This window comes from Dermacentor andersoni, chromosome 2 (genome assembly GCF_023375885.2).
Source record: "Dermacentor andersoni chromosome 2, qqDerAnde1_hic_scaffold, whole genome shotgun sequence".
Classification (NCBI taxonomy): Eukaryota; Metazoa; Arthropoda; class Arachnida; order Ixodida; family Ixodidae; genus Dermacentor; species Dermacentor andersoni.
Window position 1 is genome coordinate 59,814,732 of NC_092815.1, and position 24,261 is coordinate 59,838,992.

The window sequence follows — 24,261 nt, forward strand, 5'->3', positions numbered from 1 at the left end:
AAGCGGTCTATAGGCAGTCTATAGACTCAGACTTTTTATAGACTAGTCTATAAAAAGTGTATGGCCATAAGTCTATAGACCGTCTATAGACAGTCTATAGACTCAGACTTCTTATAGACTAGTCTATAAGAAGTGTATGGCCATAAGTCTATAGACAGTCTATAGACAATCTATAGACAGACTTTTTATAGACTAGTCTATAAGAAGTGTATGGCCATAAGTCTATAGACAGTCTATAGACAGTGTATAGACTGTCTATAGACTCAGACTTTTTATAGACTAGTCTATAAAAAGTGTATGGCCATAAGTCCATAGACTGTCTATAGACTAGTCTAAAGAAATGTCTATAGACAGTCTATAGACTCCATAGACAAATGTCTATAGACTGTCTATGGACTTTCTATAAAAATTTTTGTAAGGGTTTGCGCAATCAAGACTGAGCCACCATAGGGCCTCTTCGATTTTCGGACTTCTGGCAGCCCGCTGGCAGCGAGATGGCAGCCAGCTAGTTCCGGTTCTGACAGGAAGTCACGTGGGCTGGGATCCCAAGACAACCCGAACCTGCCCGAAGTTTGCAAAACCGAACGCCGGTCAGCTGGCCAAATGTAAACATGCTACCAGCATGGCAGCGCCCGGCGAGGCCGGCGCGCGCTCGGCGTAGTCGGCCCATTTATGCGTTGCCAGTTTGAAAATATATAGTTGCATTCAGGAATACGATCTCTTTCGCGCGATTTCGCGCGACTTGGTGCAGTACGCGTACTGGGCCAACCTCGCTTTGCGCAGCGCAACAGATGGCCTCCGACGCGGCGGATGACAAGACGCGAAATCGTGATTGTATACTCGAAAGCGATAGCTGGAGGATCCCTGCTCGCGGCGATCACGTCGCCCACCGGCGACATTGATGAGTTGGCGTTGTGTCATCACAAGACATGAAAAAGCAGGTTATCGGGTACATCTCATACGCATAAAATTTCGCGCCGGCCTGCTTGGGCTTCGATTTCAGAAATTTTGTTGTGGCTGATGGTGCTTCTCATTTTGACCCTAAGGAGCTGGGGACGCGGCTTTCGCATGAAAATGCACGTCGCCTGTGACCAGCGAACCGTTTCACACGAAAAACAACATTGGTCGCAATCATGAGAGCAATAAGCCAATGTACGCGTGTCTAATGTACCGAGTGCAATCAGTGTATTCTTAGATCAACGGCCTGCAGTTAGAAGACATATAGGTTTCGAGCTGCCACCTAAGCATACGACGGAGAGACGGAGCGAACACGGGCTAGCTGCAAAGCCTTCGCTAACTGCAGAGAAAGGAGAGATATACATACGCGAGATATGTGAAAAGGAATGCCACCAGTGAAAGACGAAACCAAAATGTACCGCAATGTGTGAATGAGCGTCTACACCTTGCGTGGAACACGATGCAGATAACATGCACGCATGAGAGCGCGGCGCGCTGTTCCCCGCCTCGAAGAAGCAATCAGGGGACACACACACATATACACACACACAAAAGCTTCAAACGGTTCACCAAGGCTCGTATCACACCGCTTCGCCATGTGGAACGGAGCGTTAGCACCTAAAGAGATAACGCTAGAAGTAAGGAAATCCTAAGATGACCGTAGACAGTTGGCTGAGCGTGGTAAATGTAAGTCCTCAAGCGCCCGCGTTGCGATCCGTGAAGTCCTCGCAAAGATGGCGGAGAGTGCCCATCGCCTCTTTTAGTCGTCTGCTAGCCAGAGAACTTCCAGAGAGCAGCCAGACCAAAATCGTCCTGGCAGGTTCTGGCAGCCCGCGGGTAGCCATAACCGTTTAGCCCGAGCAAAACGAACGCCCGGCGGAAGTGCGTCGCGGGTGGGCGGAGCAACCCGAGAAAAACGAAGACGCTCTGGCTGGCTCTGGCAGCCCGCGGGTAGCCAGAAGTGGAAAATGGAAGAAGACCATCGTCGGCTCACCCATTCCACCCCTGCCCCTACTCTTTCACTCGCACCTACAGCATGCGGCGCGCGGTCACGACGTTATCGCCCTTGGACTTCATACGAAACATGAGGGCGACAGCAGGAATGCGCGTTGAGTGTTCATATAATTGCTATCGCAATAACATAAATAATAGTATCCGGCAACTGAAGCGTGCCGTGGCCGATAACTTTCCGCAAAAGAAGAAGTAACAAACTGAAATTAGAAATTAAATTGTGAGGTTTTACGTGCCAAAGCCACTCTCTGATTATGAGGCCCGCCGTAGTGGGCTCCGGAAATGTCGACCACCTGAGGTTCTTTAACGTGCGCCTAAATCTAAGTACACGGGTGTTTTCGCATTCCGCCCCCATCGACATGCGGCCGCCGTGGCCGGGATTTGATCCCGCGACCTCGTGCTCAGCAGCCCAACACCATAGCCACTGAGCAACCACGGCGGGTAAGTAACAAACTGTCACCATGCGAGAATTCGCTGCGCCGCAACAATGTATTTTCTTTTTCGTTTGTGGGGCGGAGGCACCGAAATGAAAAATAAAAGTGGAAAGGAGAGTATGTTGGCCACAATCCAATGTGTACTTTGGGCACTTAATGTGGCTACCGAGTAAGTATCGAAGAAAACGTGAGACGCTTGGTCCACCGAGAACCATACGCACATATAGCTCGGTATGCACCGGCGAGACAAGACTTTCCGGAGAGGTTTCGCTCAAGCCAACGCAGTGCAATCCATCGAGTCTTCACAGTGACGGCGGTGGGCGACCGTTGTTTCTTTTTCTCGTCTGCTAGCCAGAAGGCGTTCAAAACTGTGCCAGGTGAAAATCCACTCGGCCAGAGAAAACCAAACCCGCACCGAAGTGCATTGCGCGGTGGTCAGGGCAACATGAGAAAAACGCATGCGTTCTGGCTGGCTCTGGCAGCCCGCGGGTAGCGTAGCGAGTATAAAAAAATTTAAAAGGATGAATGTGTCCTCACGAATAAAAGTCAAAGTAGAAAAAAAAAAATAAGAACGTAGTTACCCTGGCTGGCTTCGGTGTCTTGACATGGATGCTTTGGCGTAGGTGAAAAAAAATGTTGATATTTTCTTATGTGACATGAGGGCACAAATGAGCCATCACAACGCTTCGTCTCATCGGATCTCGCTGCGTGTTTTGTCACCTTGTCTGATAGTGTGTTGATTTGGCTTGTCTCGTTGTATGTTCCGATCTAAGACCTTAGAAAAGTCAATGACCTTTGGCGTCAAATGTTTATAACAACATTAAACCCACAAACTTCCGCAATTGAATCTCTGAAGCACAACTTTGGAAATGTCAATGCACGTTTCGCATCAAAGGTTTATGAATTTTATGCCCATAAAGTTTCGGAATTGAAATCTATGCGCTCCGTAGATTCCGCGGCGAGCCCGTTCGCCATGAAAACGCCCGTGAAACTTTGTGCTCGGATGGGGCTGCTTGCGTTATGTGACTCTCGGTGCATGGACGTTGCCGCGAAATCGAGCCCGAGTTCGCAGTATTCGCGGTGAGATGTCTTTTCGAGCGTGAAAAAGACATTCTAGACAAAATCCAGAATCATTTCCGGCGCCGGGGGTGGTTTTGGTCGGCCGTGTATGGACATCACGAAAAAATTTCGGGGGTGGGGGGTGCGGGGCTGAAGCTCCATAAGCCCCCCCCCCCCTCCCCCTCCTTATGACTACGCCCCTCGTACGGTGCTGCATAGAGGACCGGGCTGCTGACAATGGTCTGCACTAAATGAATTAGGCCCGCCTCCCTTATGGCGTAGTGCGTATTGGCAATCCGTTTGATTAGTCAGTGTTTGCTGTGTGCTGTTTTTTAGCGCCTTGATGGCATCGCGGTTCTGCCTTCCGCATGCAACCGGAGTCCAGAGAGTTTGATCTGATCTATGATAGCTGTATTTTGGAGTTATTGGGTCGCTGACCTAGCACGTTGCACCATCTATTTTAAACTAAATGGTCAGTACGTGACAACGTACAAAGCCATAATTTTCACAAAGACGTGGCTGCTATTTCATGACAGGACTTGTATTTTCTCTTCCTTTAGAAACTTTACACTCTTCTCAAAAGTTGTCAAGCGGTTCCCGAGCTTCTCAACTTTCTTCTTCAAGTCATTGGGTACTTCTTTAAGCTGCGCGTATTTTCCTGTGATGACCGCGAAACACTGCACAGGTTCTGCAACAAGAGCGGGAGCAAACGCGTCATCGGGCTTTTTAAGAAATAAGTAGCGAGATTAAGAAAGGGCCCCTGGCAGTATCAATCAAAAGTAAACTTTAGCGTCTAAAGAATGTAGGGTAAAAGAAAACAAAGTAAAAAAACGCAGGGGAGTAGATCTTCGTTTAACTCGGATGTGTCAGCCTACTTGCTGTACAGACGAAAAAGGGATGTTATTTCTTTTAGAAATAATAGGTCGCGAAGTGCACTGAAAGAGGCGCGCTGAAGCTAGCCAGCCACACGCGCTGTCAGGATTGGGGGACTGAATCCCACCGTTCAAAGATCAAAGAAAGCGGGCACTTCTTATTCGTCTTTATCGAATCATTTCATCGTTCACTTTCCCGGACTCCTCCTAATTCTTTCTACAATCATACCTTTTCCTTAATCGGTTTCCTTTCCCTCTCCTCTTTCCCTATCTCCACTTTATATCCCTCCCACCTTGCCCTTCGCCTTTCGTCTTTGAGTGTCCTTGGTTATGCCAACCAAGGTGGAGCTTGTCTCCGGGGACACTGTAGACGGAATGGCTGCTTTCTTGTTTTGGCAGTTTAGCTTCTCTTCCAATCCTTATGTATGCCCTACCTACACCTACTGAACCTGCCTGCCATCATTTTCAGCTTTCTTGCAGATCTTCCGTCAACCTGCGTCCAGTGGATTATACAACCCCACTGCACCTGATGTAAAGTCACCCCTACCGGAACCCTCCGGTTATGCCAATCCTCCTCCAGGCCGGTGCAGTCTGGTCTACCGGAAACTCTGCACCGCTTTTCGGAATCCTGATGGACCTGCAGGCCTCCTTGGACCATGCTCTCTTAAGACGTCCTAGTTATTTTTCCCCCTTTTCCTCCTACTCAATAAAAATTGGACGAAACGAGACGTCACACGTCACAAGCCGATGCAGACAAGTCCTCCGCCGTCCTATCCCCTCCTTGTACGCATCAACATTCTGTGTTGGTTTACCTCGGTTTCTTTTTTTTTAAATAATTGGCTTTACTTCAAATTACATTTTGGGTTTCTACCCCTCTTCATTTAATTTTGATTGGCTTAAAGCTGCTATACCTTGGTGGTGCGGCTTTCCCTCATATTTATTTAGGTTATTTTTGCAATACGAGGGGCTCAAAAATACGCCATGAATTAGAAGGTAGCTGGCCCATGCCGTCGTCCAACTTATCCACGCTGAGGACGTTGATGAAGGGAAGGACTGCTTCTCATCGAGAACGAGGAATATGGGTTTATTTACAGTATCTACATCAGTCTAGCATGACTGCGAGAGAAAGTGCATCAGTCTAACATGACTGCTTGAGAAAGTACATCAGTCTAACTGACTGCTTGAGAGAGAGTGTCGAGCATCCGCACAACAGCGGTTTATAAACACTCGTTCCCCCTTGATTCCAACGGGACGGAAACGTTCGTCCAGGCATTGTAAACACGCCGCCTCTCCCCGGGACGGCTTACATACACACGCGCACACACACACACACACAGGTTCACGGTCCGGAACCGACGTCACACGGACTTCGTAGAACTCGGGGATGACCCCCGCAGCGCGGCCGGGTGCCCCTTTGTCTTGCGTCTCGGACGGCGCGTGGGAAGGAGCATTAGTAGACATTCCCGCGGCATCTCTCCCGCTCGCGGCCCACCCAGTTGGCGGTGTCGTGTTGCGGCACGAAGCCTGCTTCGTCGAACTCAGTCACAACGGCGAAGAGGCTAGAGCGTAACGGTGGCGTTCCTTGAAAGTTGACGCCGCCGTCGTCGCAAATGGCTGGCAACACTTGCACCTCAGCTGGGCCGTGCTTAACAGCGCATGCTTCTCACGTTTTAGCCAGAGACATAATTTACTTGCGAGAGCGACTAAAGCACACAAGGCTGTTCATGCAGTAGGATTCAGCTATAACTAAAATGGGCCGTTAAGATACATTCGTTTTCTTTGTTTATAGTGTATTGTGGGCCCTGAACTGGCCCACCAGATAGGCAAAAGAAAGAAGAAGAAAGCTCAGCTAAAGAACCATCCGCTGCGGAACCCTGAAGAGGTGCGACGTAATGCTAATGCGCTTCTCTAGCATTTACCGCAATATCGCCAATGAATTTTAGTTCACATTTCCTCTTTATTTTATTAAAGTTTTTTAAGTGAACATATGCCTCAAGTCTGCGTCACGTGTATGTGGTGGCCACACTTGTACGTAAGCAATTAGATGTAAAAAAATACGTGTAGTCCATTAGAACCATTGTTAATGTTGCAAATTAACGATTACATTGTTGCCTCGGTAACACTCACTGCTATTCAATTAACTATTTGAGTAAATAATTACATGTGACCAACTACATTTTTGACAAAAATCTCTTACAACAGGCAACATGTTTTTGAGTAGCGAACTTTGGCGGTGACTACGATCTCCATGGGGATGAATGTGCATGGGCTACCGCCTTCCCACCATCACACACTCAGCGTAGTACACAAGCTACGGCTCGAACACCTGAACATGGCAGGCTTGCAGATTTGCACAAATCTCTAGGAAGTCCGACCCTTCTGCTTTTCTCTTACAGTAAATTTCTCTCTCCCTGTGATGGAAGCGCTTTAAGGTATCATTCATAGGGGCTAATAGCTGCTGCTTAATTCTTATTCGCTTAGTGCAGTCTGTATTTCGCTGTTAAGCAAAGAAATTCTCGGCTATTTGTTTCTATCACTTTTATATACGTATACTAGAGGTGATTCACATACACCCGATTTTGCGATAGTAAGACTCAAAAAGCATTATTAGGGCTCAATAAAATGCAGATTTGTATTGAAATACATCACACATTTGACGGTCTTTTCAAGAAGTGTGAACGTTTGCTGGCGTCCGATACGATTAGTCATTTAAGTCTAGATGGCTAACGAGTGAATGGCACCGGGTGGAGGTCCACGAGATCTTATCTGATAACTTGAAACAGTGCTTCTAGGGCTTGACGGCGAGAACAATTGCGCAGTTGAGGCCTGTGAATCACCTATAGACGATTTGTCACTTTTTCACTGTCCTGATTTGGAGCACCTTTCGCAAACCCCAGCCACAGTGTAGCGCTGCGATTCACGGACGACCGATACTTGAACACCGCAGCAATGAGTAATCATGCACCATTATGTCAGCGAAGTGTTCGCATGTTACAATAGAGCACTTCTCTCCAGCGCACAGATCAAGTTGTTTTCAGTGCCGCTGCGTGACGTCTTCACAAGAAAACGCGAGAAAATTACGAAAGAAAATTTTCAAACGCAGACATTAGTGTAGATAAACAGCGTATGAAGGACCGAAAGATCCAGGACAGCTCGTTCTACTTGATATATATTGCAATATTAATACCAGTAGAGCGGAAAGTGAACTTAAAGTGCTCGATTACTTTTTTGGCGATTGCTCAATTACTTTCGTGGGGCAGTAATTCGTAACAGTAATCGATTAAAAATTTTAATGATGTAATTGTAATTGCAATCGGTTACTTTTTTTTCTGGAATGTGTACAATTCATTGGTGGCCGAAGCTTCAAGGCATGTCGAAGAGCAATTGTTGTGTGTTGGGGCGGTCAAATGCCTACAAAAACGTATGTATAACGCATAACGTATGTTGCCCCCTACCTTAAGTGGATAGGGTGCGAAAAAAACAAGGTCGAATGCATGATACGAAAGGCATTCAAGAGGGCGGTCGGCGTTCCACACAACGCGAGCACCGACAAGTTTCTGGAGCTCGGGCTTTACAACTCACTTGACGACTTAATCGAGGCGCACGACATTGCGCAGTACGAACGATTATCGAGGTCAAAGGCAGGTCGATGCATCCTCGAGTCGCTCGGCATCGCGTACCACACTCAGCATGGAGAAAAGACGGCGGTTCCCGCCTCTGTTCGCGACCGCCTGATCATCCCGCCGCTTCCCGAGAACATGCACCCGATGCACCACGCCGGGAGACGCAACAAAAGAGCAAGCGACCTTCAGAAGAAGTTTGGTATGAGCAACGAGGCGGTGTACGTAGATGCGGCGCGATATGGAGGAGGGAGAAGCGCACACGCGATAGCGGTTGTAGACCGCACGGGTAAGTGCCTCGCGAGCGCTACAGTGACCACGGGACACACGGAGGCGGCCGAAGAAGCCGCAATAGCCCTAGCACTGGCCACGGTGCCTAGCGCTGCGATCGTGATCAGCGACTCGCAGGCGGCAATCCGCGGCTTCGCGCGCGGTCGCGTCTCGCGGGAAGCGGTCCGCATACTCCAAATTTGTGACGACGGCGACTCGTCATCGCCCTCGCAACCCCAAAATTCTACAGTCTTCCTCCTCTGGACCCCGGCACACACCGATGTCCCGCTCGCGGGCAACGAGGCGGCCCACGCCACGGCTCGAAGTCTCACACGCCGAGCCGCCGCAGATTATGTGGCCGCCGCCCCCGCCCCCGAGAGCGGGGCATCGGATCTGCCTGATCGGGACACTACAACAGGAATGCGGCAACAAGAATCACAATGGTCGTGGGGCGATCGCCTGACCACGTTCAGAGACCTCACTCAACACTACAGACTCCAAAGACGCAAATTCCCGCCACCACACGACAAGTTAAACAGGAATGAGGCCGTAACTTTACGCTTGCTCCAGACACACAGCTACCCTAGCCCCGCGGTCCTACATCACTTCTACCCAGGTTTATATCCAACAGATGCCTGTAAAGCTTGCGGACAACGAGCAACGCTGCGACACATGCTCTGGGAATGTGCCGGCAACCGCGGTAATGGGACCACATCCGTTCGCGACGCGTCCGTAATCGCGGCCCTTACCACAGTACGGGAAGCCTCGAGCTCGCTTCTCCCCGACGCCGCCCCAGCTGCGGGGGCCGCCGGGGACCTCCTATATTCGCGTCGCCGCCGCTGGGAGGCGGCTCTCAAAAGTTCAGAGTTGGCAGACCAGCTCTGGGCCGTCCGGCAAGCCAAAGGTGCCGCCCGAGTCCAAAGACTTCGAGCCGCCACCTGAGGCCACCACAACGAAACTGCCGGCCATTCATTAATAAAGTTTCTTCTCTCTCTCTCCGTGCGAGGCCCCATGTGTTGGAGCCATGGGAGGAAGGGATCACGGCCGTTCTGCGAGAAACTTCATGTTCATTCAGTCATCTCGGTATTTGTTGCACTCGATAATGATTGCACGGGTAAGAGACGAAGTTGATCATGACCTACACATGTATCGGTATAGTTTGACCAGAGTGCTTCTAAAGTTTTGAATGCCACCTACCGTTAGCCGTTCTTTTGGCGTGTTGCTCTGTCTGTCGAGCGCACGACCTGTATGAGCGCACCGCGTTTTGTGTTAAAGCTGCTAAGCCTTGCAAACACTGCGACACACTAAATCGTTGCACCAGCTGTCACAGAGTTCACGTTTCCGGATCTATTTTATGTGTGGTTTCGCGAATGTTTCGCGAACTATCGCTAGCTGCTTCGCGCTGTACTTTAGCTGGCTTTCTGAATGTGCGAGTTTCGGCCTCGATTCTATTAAAGAAAGGTTAAACACGCCGTGTTTTAAAAAGAATGGTTGCTAGGGAAACGCTTCTTTAAGAACTGGATTTTATTTGCCCAAGGACACGTTCGATATTGTGGTTGCTTGAAAAATGCGTTAGAATATAGGTAGCAAGCTCTGGGTGAGGATAGCTGTCAGCGGCTGCAAGTGGTATTGTTGTTCTATTTAGGGCGAGAAATTTTCGTCATGCTTGCGAAGTCATTATAGCTTGCTGTCGTCTGAGCTGATTTACCACGCGGGTGCTTTGTTTCACAGATGAGTGACTTGTGTGTGCATTTTGTATTTATTTTATTTCTTCTGCGATGTAATTTCCTGCATAGGCGTGCAATGCATACGACGCAAAGCACTAATCACGGCCTTGCCGCCAGCAACGATCTACCTTGGCGCCGCTTTTAAATATATATGATGCAACATCTTTTTGTGTTCCGTAAAATTCGAAAAAAAGTACGATAGGTTGGTAAGGCTTGAAGAGAAGAGAGGACAAAGAGAGGAAAGGCAGCGAGGTCAACCAGACGAGCATCAGGGTTTTTACCTTACACTTAGGATAAGGAAAAGGGGAATACAAAGATAGAGATTCTGAGCATTGAGTACACGTGGGATGATGCACAAGGACATCATAAGCGGTCTCTTAAACCGGTGCACATCGAATAGTGCATACTAGTGCACGAATCGCTTTTTGTGCCAGTGTCAGGTGGGGCCACGGTACGAGTAGCTTTGACTCAGAGAACGGTCTCGAGTCCAGACGGTTTAATTTTGTCCTGAGGGAGAGGCATTTTACGTCGTAGCGAGGACAGATAGGATAGGACAGGATAGGTTGTTTTGGCAGAAAGATGAAAAGGTACAATGCGTGGTCTCTATAAACAGCTGCAGTTCGCCGACGTACGTAACGGGATTGCATCGGTGGTGCAGCGCTAACTCGAGCTTTTATTCACCCGTACTTTTGGTGACGTCGTCAGCGAGGGTACGTTTTCTTTTTAACAATTGCACAATTGCTCTTCTTTAGGTGAATTTGGCGGCGCTTATGCTGTGATGTCACGTGTATTCTGTAGTAAGAAAACCACTCCATTGTGTGCTGGCATCGCGCCATGCGAAGTTGTTTGAACTATAATTAGCACCAACGACATGTGCTTATATTGAGACAATGAAACAGTATTGCGGCAAGTGGAGAATTGTAAAAACAAAGAATGGATACATCGCATTAGTCAATAAAACCAAGCGGCAAGTTAACACCAACTCTACTCCCTATAACTGGGCTCTGCAACCCTCGTTTACGGGACATAACTGGCACGTATGCCGACTGAGTTGTCCTAAACTCCGGTAACATCGAGTACATGTCCGCTCTTATAGAGGTCCGCGCCGTTCCTGCAGCTGTCAACACGGAAGTAGCGGCCTTCCTTGCTCCAAAGAGCTGTTGTCTGCTACTGCGCTCCGAGCGTACTTTAGAAAGTGCCCGCTAGGTGGCCATCAGTGGCAAATCTCTAGGTACAGCGATAAATATGCTCCTTAAGCTGTGGGATTCTCACCCGTGCTCTTTGGACAAAGGTACGACAACACAGTATCGAAAACAATCGCAAGGGCATTTATTGCACCTTTCATAGACTAATGCCTGCTAGCCGAGTTGCTATCCACAAAACATGCTGATGGGCGTGCGAAAAATCGCGAAATCCGACTCACCGCGACCGGATAACAAGCGAAAATGTTCGCCCCATGCTGGACACGAACGCCTGGTCGTTCGAGCGCACGGACACGCGAACGGTGGCGCGTTCGAACGATCGTGTTCGTCCATTCCGGGGTAGGCTTCGCGAGACGGTCTCGCAGACGCATGGATCGGCGCACGCGCAGAATTGTCAGCGCCGCTTGCCGATCCCGAGCCAAAGACGAAGCGCCTTGTCCTTTTTGCGCCCAAGTAATCCCGCCGTTGGGTGGCGTTAGCAGAGCTACACTCGCGCCCTCTCTCGTACTACCCTGCAAGCATACCAACCGCTGCTGTAAAGCCACGCGGCGGAACCGGATTGCAGGAGACGGGAGCTATGCGAGAAAAACAACATATCAGGGGGCGCGTGAAAGTCGCGCATCCCCATATCCCCCCAACCTTAAATCACTACATATTCCGGCGAAACATGTCACACGGTCTATCATCAACGCGTGCTTCGCGAACAAGGTAGTACATGCAACAGTGGCCGCGCTGAGGAAATCCGCGAGGCTTACCCCGACGTATATCGCTACGACGCCTGCGCATCCTGCGGGCAGACCTCCACCCTTGCGCACATGGTCTAGGAGTGCGAGTCCACATACCCCAAGTTAAACAAGGAGGACTGGGACTCGCTTCTCTGTAGCTTCGCTCTGGACAAGCAAATCCTGGCTGTCCGGCGGGCCCGCGACCGGGACGGCGGGCTAGACCTGCCGGTCCCGACATGGGACTAGCCGTGTGCGCGACGAGTTCGCGTCCTCGCCTGACCTGCATAAAGTTTCTTCACTCACTCATTCAATGTCCTCATGCTGTTCGCAACATGAGAGCCGACATTGTCCTTGGGTACACCGCTGGCGTCCGCTGGTCACAACAGAAGCTCTGCAGACTCGACGGCACGATTCCAGGCCAGGACTGCGAAAAGGGCGACACAGTAGTCGGTACGACCAAGCGTCGCTCGTGCCGACGCGCCCTGCTGGCGAGAGCCGCAGTAGCTGTTGGTGACCTCTGGCTCTTTTCTCTGCCGCCTAGGCTTGCGAACTGCATACAGGCGGCCGCCGAAGTCGCTGCGCCGAACTGGCCACATCATCACCATTTCCCGCGGTGGCTCGATCGTAGTCCGGGGCAGCAGCGCAGGTGATGTGCAGGTGACAGCAAACCAGGGGTGACTCCACTCACGCTGCGCACACTCAACGCACTCGGCAAACACTAAAGTAGCGCAAGGGAGACGAATTCTGCATGCGCATCGCCCACATGGTATTCAACTCGGCTAGCAAAAGATCGGGCGGCCACTCAAATGCTAATTTCACGTGAACGAAACTTGCTTCCTTGAGTCGAGCGAGTAATTTCAATTCGTGCGAGGCTAATTAGAATGAGGGAAGCAAAGTGCAACACCTCAACGTCATAATCCACCCGGTTGTGTCCCTCCACATGCGACAGGCAGCTTCGTAAAGCCTTGGGGCTAAAGCGTCGCTACCCTGACAACAACCAGCATCCAAAAAACAACACCCAATATGGGCGCAAAACAGGCAGCCGCGAGGAGACGTCAGCCCTGTTGGTAGTCCTATTTAGCTCAGTGTACACAGCATCCGAGTTGACGGCGCCCACCGTCCCAGATGGTGTCGGAGCGCCCGGGGCCAGGCCGCAATACCAGTCAGCCCGCAGCCGCACCCGTGGTGCGCGGCCACTCGACTCCCAGAGCCGCGACTTCATCAGTGTCAAAGAGATAGAAGAAGCTATTTACATAAGAAATTCGAACCGCCCACGAGGCTTCCGTACTCACTCGCTTCAGGCTTGCCAATGCTCCGCGGGCTCTAAGTCTCGCTCTCCCAGGATGTAGACCACGTGGCTCTCGCAGCGACGAATGTCATTAAAAATCATTTGCGAAAAGGCTTAGCATGTCGAAAAGTTCAAACACACTACAGCCACCGTCGCTTCGCTCAAGAAAGCACGCCGCCGACGCTAGCGATCCAAATCCACGCTAGCTCTACGCTCTGGTTCAAACAATGGTCTCGAACGAAGCAAAACTTAAAACTATCGTCCGATATCCCAAGAGGTCCACGTTGGGCAGCCAGATGTGGGATTGTCACCCGTGCTCTTGGGACAAAGGAACGACAACACAGTAGTGCAAACAATCACAAGGGCATTTATTGCAACTTTCATAGACTAGTGCCTGCTAGCCGAGTTGCTATCCACAAAACATGCCGATCGGCGCGCGACAAATCGCGGAAATCCGGCTCACCGCGACCGGATAACGAGCGAATATGTTCGCCCCATTCTGGACACTAATGCCTCGTCGTTCGCGCCTACGGTCACGCGAACGGTGGCGCGTTCGAACTATTGTGCTCGTTCATTCCGTGGTAGGCCTCGTGAGACGGTTAGATCGCGAGAAGTATAGATCGGCGTACGCGCTGAACGTGCGCGCCACTTGCTGAGGCCGATCCAAAGAGGAAAAGCCTTCTCCTTTTTGCGCCCAAGTAACCCCACCGTTAGGTAGCGTTAGCACAGCAATACTCGCGCCATCTCTCGTACTGCCCTGCAAGCATACCAACCGCCGCAGTAAAGCCACGCGGCGAAACCGGATTGTAGGAGACGGGAGCTATGCGAGAAAACACGAGAAAACAACATTCAGGGGAAGCGTGAGAGTAGCGTATCCCCACAAACCTTAGCACAGAGAAATCAGTAATTATGATCTTTGAGGAAGGGACGAATTGCCTGATGTCAATTCAAGAGCAGGTCATATCCATAGTCAAGCAATATATATACCTCTGCTTATGCATGAAGACTCACTCAAGCACCCATCAAAATTTTCTGAAAATAAACGGGAAGCGGAATTCAGCAATAATGAAACACAGATTACTTTGGGACTACAATAAATATCAGTTGGTGCGTGAAATCTGGAAAGGAGTAATGGTGCAAGCACTAACGTTCGCCAATGCCAGACTGTGCTTAAAATCGGATATCTTTACCCTCTCTCTTCATTTACTTCTCCTTGTTGTGTTTGTGAGTTAACCAAAGATTGGTAGGCTGGTTGGCTTTGGTAGCCCAAGATAAAACCAGAAACGAATCAGTGCGTGGTGACGTGGGTTGGGCCTCTTTTAATGTCAGAGAAGCGCATAGCAAAGTTAGTTTTAAAGAAAGACAGAGCAACATGGATCAAAATAAATGGGCAGGTAAAGTTCAAAGTATCTGTACCTGAAAAGCGTGCACACAGAATGGAGGAAGAGGTCACGAAAGTTGGCGAACAACTACAGAGTAATTGAAAGTATAAATAGAGAACCAGGAGTTATCAGAACGAAAGTGAGATAGAGACGACGAATTGGTTGCAAAGAATGGAAACAGAAATGTCAGTGGAGATTTACAAGACTGGGAAGAAAGAAATTAGAAGGGAAGATCTGTACGATGACACAAAGGACAGTGCCTTGCTATTTGAAGCTCGAGCTGGTTGCCGAGGGACAAAACGTTACAGCAGAACTCCATCTCACGATGACTGTCGACGGAAATGCGAATGCGAAACATCAGTGTGACAGCGATGGCATGACGACGACGGTATGACGAGAGTCGCACGTCAGAGTTACAATGATGACGTTGGAACGATCGGTACGGGATCCTGACGACGGTATGACAACGAAAGCATGACGACGACTATGACGACTATGCAATCACGGCAGTGGCATGACAACGGCATGGGAATAAAGGAATGATGACGAGTGTATTATGGCAATGGCCGGACGAGGACTGTATCACAGAACCTGTAGAACATGGATGGCGTAACGACGACGGCACGACGAGAATCGGATGACGAAGCTGCAGTGACGATGACGGTCTTACAATAGAGGCATGATAGCGACTGTCTGACGATGCCACATGACAAGGTTGACATAATTCCAATTCAATAACGATGGTATGATTACAACAATGAACAAGAAATGTTGGCGTCGATGGAAATACGACAGCGGTATGACGACGGTGGCGTGACAACGGGCGACATTACTGAAGTGACGACAACTATAAAATGGCAGCATGACCACGACGGCATGACGACGACTGTGTGACGACCATGGCGTGATGACGACGGCACGACAGTAGTTGGATGACAAATATGGAATGACGACAATGTAACGAGCACGACAACCACGCATCACGACCCCGAACACATACCTAGTGGGGCCAGCTACTAAATAACTTGGGCCACTGGCTCGAAGTACAAGGCGGGACGACGACAGAATGGTGAGGGTCAGATCATGAAACTAGCATTGCGACCATTGAACGTCCAACGACGACATCACAATGGTGGTGTGACAGCAAATGCATGGTGACTGCATGACGACAATGGCATGACGACGATGGCATGACGAGTGCGGGATGACAAATCTGGATTGACGTCGCTGTAACGACCACGAAGCCATCACGACCACAAGCACATACCTTGTGGCCCAAGTATTAACCAACTTAACCACTGGGTCGGAGTTGAAGGTGTGAGGACGACGGCATGACGAGAGTAAGATATCACGAAGTTGGAATGACAATGGAATGACTACGATGGCATCACGACCAGGAGCACATACCAAGTGGCCCAAGCAGGTAGGCAACTTTCGCCACTGTGCCGGTGTAAGAGTACGGACGGACCGACCGACAGGACAGGACAGGACAGGGCAGGACAGGACAGGACAGGACAGGACAGGACAGACAGACAGACAGACAGACAGACAGACAGACAGACAGACAGACAGACAGACAGACAGACAGACAGACAGACAGACAGACAGACAGAGGTACAAATTGAAGGTCGTACAGGTCTACGCCCCTACGTCCAGTCATGATGACCAGGCAGTCGAAAGCTTCTATGAAGACGTGCAATCGTCGATGGGTAAGCTCAAAACGAAATACACTGTACTGATGGCGACTTCAATGCCAAGGTAGGCAAGAAGCAGGCTGGAGACAAGGCAGTGGGTGAATATGGCATAGGCACTAGGAATAGCATGGAGAGTTATTAGTAGACTTTGCAGAACAAGATAACATGCGGATAATGAATACCTTCTTCCGCAAGCGGGATAGCCGAAAGTGGACGTGGAGGAGCTCGAATGACTAGACTATAAATGAAATAGACTTTATACGCTGCGCTAACCCTGGCATCATACAAGATCTGGACGTGCTTGGCAAGGTGCGCTGCAGTGACCATAGGATGGTAAGAACTCGAATTAGCCGAGACTTGAGGAGAGAACGGAAGAAACTGGTACATAAGAAGCCGATCAATGAGCTAGCGGTAAGAGGGAAAACAGAAGAATTACGGATCAAGCTACAGAACAGGTATTCGGCTTTAACTCAGGAAGAGGGCCTTACTGTTGAAACAATGAACGACAATCTTATGAGCATCATTAAGGAGTGTGCAATAGAAGTCGGTGGTAACTCCGTTAAACAGGATACTAGTAAGCTATCGCAGGAGACGAAATATCTGATCAAGAAACGCCAATGTATGAAAGCCTTTAACCCTACAGCTAGAATAGAACTGGCAGAACTTTCGAAGTTAATCAACAAGCGTAAGACCGCTGACACAAGGAACTATAATATGGATAGAATTGAAAATCCTCTCAGGAACGGAGGAAGCCTAAAAGCAGTGAAGAAGAAACTAGGAATTGGCAAGAATCAGATGTATGCGTTAAGAGACAAAGCCGGCAATATCATTACTAATACGGATGAGATAGCTCAAGTGGCTGAGGAGTTCTATAGCATTTTATACAGTAGGCACCCACGACGCTAATGGAAGAGCGAATAATCTAGAGGAATTTGACATCCCACAAGTAACACCGGAAGAAGTAAAGAAAGCTTTGGGAGCTATGCAAAGGGGGAAGGCAGCTGGGGAAGATCTGGTAACAGTGTTGAAAGGCCGAACGCTCTATGATGTTCAATATGGCTTATCGACGTATGGCTTCCTCGACGTACCAAAGGCTTATGATAGCGTCCTTCAGAGCTCAATACTAAATAGCTTGCAGGCCATGGGCGTACAGGGCTATCTTCTGCGATTCATTCACTCACATATCAGTGATTGTAAAATTCAAGTGCGGTTAGGAAGTACCATAAGCACCGAAAGGGCGGTATCGCGAGGTGTACCTCAGGGAAGGGTTCTTTCTCCGACGCTGTTTAATGTTGTAATGGCTGGTCTTCCCGCTGAAGTGCAAGAACATTGCAGGCATGTCCATATGTCGATATACGCGGACGACATTTGTCTTTGGTTAACCGGATATCAACACAAGCGTTTAGCTCTGATAGCTCGACAGGCATTACTTTCAGTTCAAAATTACATTCAAGGTGTTGCGTTGACTCTCTCGGTGGAAAAATCTGGCTTCATCATGTTTCCAGGTAGAGGAAGAAGGTATGCGCGGCTGAAGATAGACCTTGATCCATCTTGCCTTCGACAATTGAAACACAAGCGCTTTTTGGGCGTCATTATTGACTACCGCCTACAGTGGCGACGAGCTCTGGACAGCTCGGTTGTCACAACCGACGAGCTCGGTTGTGACATCGATATCTTCGCGTCCCAATGTGATCCGTAGAGTTGCAAGTGAGCAATGGGGAAATCACCCTTCTTCAATGATCAGATTGCACGATGCACTAGTGACGAGTCGAATAATGTATCAGCTGCCTTTAATTTCCCCCTCGATATCACAGCTGGAACGACTTGAGGTTCTGCACAGAAAGGGCCTAAGAAGGGCTCTTGGCGTTCCGCAGACTGCTCCTAACAATGCAGTACTTTATGAATCTCTATCGAGACCACTTAGCCTAGTCGCTTCACAAAGGTTATTGATGCAAATTGGCCCCCTCAAACAGACGGCAGCCGGCCGAGCCCTTCTACAGCGCTTTCGAAAGAGATCTGAGTCCCGAGCGCACTTGGCACTAAATACTCTTGGTTACCTGGGTCTTGACACTAGAGGTCGAACTAAGAGGTTGAAACCACCTTGGTCATTCGCGAGCCTCGATTGTTCGTCGACAATTCCTCACGTACGCGCTAAGCGGAGTTCTCCTCTGGCGACAACGCGTTCGCTGGTACTTGAACATCTCGAGACTGAATATGCACTTCATCTTCAAATCTTTACTGATAGCTCTGTGGACAAGGTCAAAGGATCTAGTGCAGCTGCTTTTCACATTCCCTCTTTGAAGTATGATTGGTCTGTTCGCTTCACTGCAGTCGTGTCCTCCACAACGGCCAAAAGCGTTGCCATTGAGGCAGCTCTGAAGAAACTACGGTTTTGTACGCCTCAACCTGTTGTCATTCTTAGATTCAAAATCTCCCCTTCAAAGATTAGAGCATGGGTTCCCTACTGATGCCTTATGTCTTAGCTCCCTACGCTCGGTGCACAATCTCCATATCAAAGGCTTCTCCATATGTTTCCAATAGGTGTCCTCGCACATATGTTTCATAGGCAATGAGAATGCGGACAGCCTCGCCCATAGAGCGCTGTCCGGGAATCCATTGAGAAGAGTGCCTCAAGAGGACAACAGACTCTTCAGAGAATCAGTGTTGTGCCACTTCAGTTCTTTATGAAGCTCACCTCACAAGCCATGTGTGATCAAGGGTCTCAAAAGAAACCAAGCCACCCTACTGCTCCGCATTCGCACGGGCTCTGCTCGTACCCCTGCGTGGATGTATAAGACTGGCCTGGCGTTATCACCATTATGTTCAACGCGTGGTGTGTGCGGTGACATAGAATATTACCTAATGTGCTGTACTGTGTATAACGCGGAAAGGAGGGTGTTATTCGGGTCCCTCAAGAAGATAGGAGTTCCTGACAGTTCTCTTCAGGACATTGTTCTCCCGCGCGGGACCGGTTGTGTAGGAAAGAGGTCTCTCGCCTTCTTTTAAATTACCTACAGGACACGGATTTGGCCTCCACATAGTGAACTGAGGAGTGACCATTTGTAATTGTGAGGTCTGTGTCTGATTATGTAATTTATTTATCTTAAGTGTCGCTATGGTGGAGCAATTGCCGGCAGCAACTGCAAGGCTCAACTCAACTCAACTCAACTCAACTAAACTCAATCTGGTAACAGCAGATTTGTTGAAGGATGGTGGGCAGATTGTTCTAGAAAAACTGGCCACCCTGTATAGGCAATGCCTCATGACTTCGAGCTTACCGGAATCATGGAAGAACGCTAACATAATCCTAATCCATAAGAAAGGGGACGCCAAAGACTTGAAAATTTATAGACCGATTAGCTCACTGTCCGTTGCCTACAAAGTATTTACTAAGGTAATCGCAAATAGAATCAGGAACACCTTAGACTTCTGTCAACCAAAGGACCAGGCAGGATTCCGTAAAGGCTACTCAACAATAGGCCATATTCACACTATCAATCAGGTCATAGAGAAATGTGCGGAATATTACAAACCCTTATATATAGCTTTCATTGATTACGAGAAAGCGTTTGATTCAGTCGCAACCTCAGCAGTCATGGAGGCATTACGGAATCAGGGTGTAGACGAGCCATATGTAAAAATGCTGAAAGATATATATAGCGTCATTAATCAAAAGACTAGCCTTCTCTGTCTGTGTCCCTGTTATTTGCGCTAGTCTTTTGAATAATGATGACACACCAACTAGCCCAGCTTTCTGCCTTGATATCTATAGCGGCTCCACAGCCACCGTAGTCCTCCATAAAAAAAGCAACAAAATCCCAATAAAGAAAGGTGTCAGGCAGGGAGATCCGCTCTCTCCAATGCTATTCACAGCGTGTTTACAGGAGGCATTCAGAGACCTGGATTGGGAAGAATTGGGGATAAGAGTTAATGGAAAATACCTTAGTAACTTGCGATTCGCTGATGATATTGCCTTGCTTAGTAACTCAGGGGAAGAATTGCAATGCATGCTCACTGATCTGGCGAGGCAAAGAAGGATGGGTCTAAAGATTAATCTGCAGAAAACTAAAGTAATGTTCAACAGTCTCGGAAGAGAACAGCAGTTTACGATAGGTAGCGAGGCACTGGAAGTGGTAAAGGAATACATCTACTTAGGAGAGGTAGTGACCGCGTATCGGGATCATGAGACAGAAATAATCAAAAGAATAAGAATGGGCTGGGGTGCGTTTGGCAGGCATTCTCAGATCATGAACAGCAGGTTGCCATTATCCCTCAAGAGAAAAGTTTATACCAGCTGCCTCTTACCAGTACTCACGTACGGGGCAGAAACCTGGAGGCTTACTAAGAGGGTTCTACTTAAATTGAGGACGACGCAACGAGCTATGGAAAGAAGAATGATAGGTGTAACGTTAAGGGATAAGAAAAGAGCACATTGGGTGAGGGAACAAACGCGAGTTAATGACATCTTAGTTGAAATCAAGAAAAAGAAATGGACATGGGCAGGACATGTAATGAGGAGGGAAGATAACCGATGGTCATTTAGGGTTACGGACTGGATTCAAAGGAAGAAAAGCGTAGTAGGGGGCAGCAGAAAGTTAGGTGGGCGGATGAGATTAAGAAGTTTGCAGGGACGACATGGCCACAATTAGTACATGACCGGGGTAGTTGGAGAAGTATGGGAGAGGCCTTTGCCCTGCAGTGGGCTTAACCAGGCTGATGATGATGATGATGACGTAGCGGTACTAGGTAGAGAGAGAAGTTTGTTCAGGAAGAAAAAAAAAAAGATTAAGGGAGATGTATGCAGAAACACTAGAATCAGAACCATGTGTACCATACCTGATTAAATGAAGCAGAACCATGTGTACCATACCTGATTAAATGAAGCAGGCTGGGCGACTGTTTGTCACCGCCCCGTTTCAAAGGGGATGTCAATAAATCTTCGATACCATCATAGGAGAAGCGCAACTCATATTGTCACATTCCAGTGCTACGACAAAAAAGGTGTTCTGCTGATGTGCAGGGTACAAAGCGGAAGTTTTATACGCAAGAGAATGTTTATCTTAAAATCGTTGATGAATACATTTCAAAGTAAAAATATCCGACTCTGGCTGTTCTTTGACTAACATTTGATACTGTAATGCCGTCGAACCTTGTCCTTCGCCGCCGCCCGAAAACGGCTGCGTAAGACCTCTTAACAACTACGTGTAACTACTTGCAAAACAAGGCGGAAAAACAAGCGACGTGCTGGGTCTGCAAAAGCGTTACCGTTTCGACCTCCGAGCGTCCAAAAATGTAGTAATTCAAGAATTTTCATCACCGCTTTTAATGTAAGCCAGCCAGATAGAATCGCCACAGATCAAGCCTAGAAAAGCACTTAGTGGATTTTAAAGAGAATATATTTATTTGGTTTCTTTGGTTACCAGGATAATTTCTTAGTTGAAACAAAAATCATGTAGAAATTGCTCCAGGAGTTGGCTAAGTATGTGCGAACATTGTGAAATTTGCTCATCTCCAGGCAGCCCGGTGCCATTATCAATGTTATGAAACTTGGTCCTACCAGTATAAACCCTTCATCAAGCCTTATCAGTCGTTATCAATCTTATCGGATCAGATCCCATCCTTATCTACTATCATCAGTTGTTTTCAACCTTATAGGACTTTATCCGAGCCTTATAAATCCTTACCTGTGGGTATCACTCATATTGCACTTTATTCGACCCTTATTAACCGTTATCTGCACTTATCAACCTTATAGAACATGATCCAACCCTTATCCATTCTTCTCAGCCCTCATTAATGTTGTCGAACTTCATCTGACGTTTATTAACCTTTATCGGTGCTTATTAACGTTGTCAGGATTCCTCCCACCATAATAAGCCCTTGTCGCTCTTTAGCACCTTATCCACTGCGTCGAACCATTATTAACCGTGATGAGACCCATATAACTTCTCATCACTCCTTATCATCCTCACTCAACTCACTCACTGCTTATCTGTCTGTTTTGAGCGACGTCAAGCTTGTAAGCACTCCGAGATCAGTGACATTTCAGTCTGAAGTAACGCGGGTAACGCCTCAACGCACAGCGCAACCCACAACCACCAAACGCATCGAAGATGTGGCGTGTTTGGTATTAAATTTTCGCAAAATCGGAAGTTTCCTGATGCGTACAATGCTCTAAGTCGACTCTACATGCATGTGGTCCTATAGATGCCGTTTATTCCTCCATCACGCAATCTTTCAACAAAGCCTTCTAGAAACTGGTCCCTTTAGGCATTTTTTTTATACCGCCGGTACAACAATATATATATATATATATATATATATATATATATATATATATATATATATATATATATACCCCTTGCAAGGGTGCGTATTTAGCCCAGTGGGTGCACTCGGCTTTCGAGCGTGGGTTGTGGGTTCGAAACCCACCACCGCGAACGTCTTTCCTTTCGAATTTATTTTCTTTTACACACGAATTTCTTCACAGCGATCCGACTCAAGTGACCTGCGTACGGACGGCTTTCGTCGTTGGATAGGCATAAAAATGCTTCTCATTTAAGACAGGACGGGTTTCTCGTCTGAGAGCCAGAGTAGCGCTGGAGCAATGCGTGAGCCGCATGGGGGAGGGCAAGGAATGCTCACTACAGCGCCGGAGGCCGGAGGAGTAGAGGCCGCTCCTCATGCTCTCGCGCGAAAGCTAGTTAACCGAGTTGCAAGGCGCATTCGCCGCCGAACGCCAAGTGTCTTTGTTTTTCTTTGCAAGTGCAAGTGCTTTATTTTCTTCACATAATCATGATTATACAGATATCTGGACCGATAGAGAAAGCTAGTTTGCGGTCCAGTGACAAATTATAAAAGGCAGGTCAGGCGCAGATTTTAACAGCAGAGTATTCCGGAACACGTCATGCGTTATACAGACAAGAAACATTCTGTAAACAGTCCTACATAATCAATTCAAGTAAGTTAGAGATTCTGGTTAACAAGAAAAATAATTTGCTACACTGCTTAAAATTACGTGCGGTTTCAACTTCTAGGGGTAAAATATTCCAAATTTTTGTGCCACTGACTTCAATTAACCTTCCGCCGTATACAGTGTAACACTTTGGTAAGTTGAGGTTACCTTTTAAAGCATGTCTAGTACTGCGAGTTGGAAAAGAAAAGACGTTTCGAGGAATAGGAAAGTTAGTGTGTAAAATATTATTAACTTAATTTGAGATCTTGCGATTACATAGGGCATTAACGGATAACACATGTTGCATTTAGAGAACATCATTAAATGTATCATTGGTGAGAGGACGACGAAGTTTCCCTGCTAAGGTGGCTGCTCACCGCTCCTGTGAAAAATCTCGCCTTCCGCGTAAATACGTTCCATACATCAAGAGATTGGACCCCAAGACATCTGAGGACGCCCCGGATGCTCATGCGCAGTCCGGTTTTTTGACATTCAGCGAATGTCACCCCATCGGCCCTGCAGCTGAGTTGTACACTGGGACTAGGCCTAGTGCCTCCGGTGACGCGCTGGCGGCGGTAGATTCGCCGGCGCCGCTCGTCACGACGGCGTTACCGGCCGCACAATTGACACCTGAGCCTGGATCCCAGCTCCTGGTTCCTGCTCCAAGTCCTTCGGCTACAGCCCACCCATCGCCTTCCCAAAATGCACATCAGACCGTGAGTGATCTGCCCTCAGGGCGGAGCCCGGCGATGGCTTCCCAGACACCGATCGGGAATGGAACTCCAGTTGTTGTGCATGATGAAACGAGTACTCCTATGGACTTGTCTTCTGCGCTACCATCTGTGCCGTCGGCCCCCCGTGGTTCTCAGAAGCGTCCTTCGGAGCAATCTGCACCAGATTCGTGTTCGGCCAACAGCGGCTCCCAAGGCAAGCGTTCCTGTCTAACGACTGACCACCCAGTTGTGTCGACACCGGGCTCAGTTTGCTATAAAGCAACCATTAAAGCTCTGGCCCCCACAAGCCTCACGGAGATTCCGAACAGAATTATTCAGGCGAACCTAGACG

At 48.5% G+C, this 24,261-nt stretch overlaps 1 protein-coding gene across 1 annotated transcript in view; it reads right to left on the reverse strand.

Moving 5' to 3' along the window:
- The window catches only part of LOC126542228 (protein 5NUC-like), a 131,725-nt gene that overhangs the window by 78,891 nt on the left and 28,573 nt on the right, over positions 1 to 24,261 (reverse strand). The window lies entirely within an intron of this gene.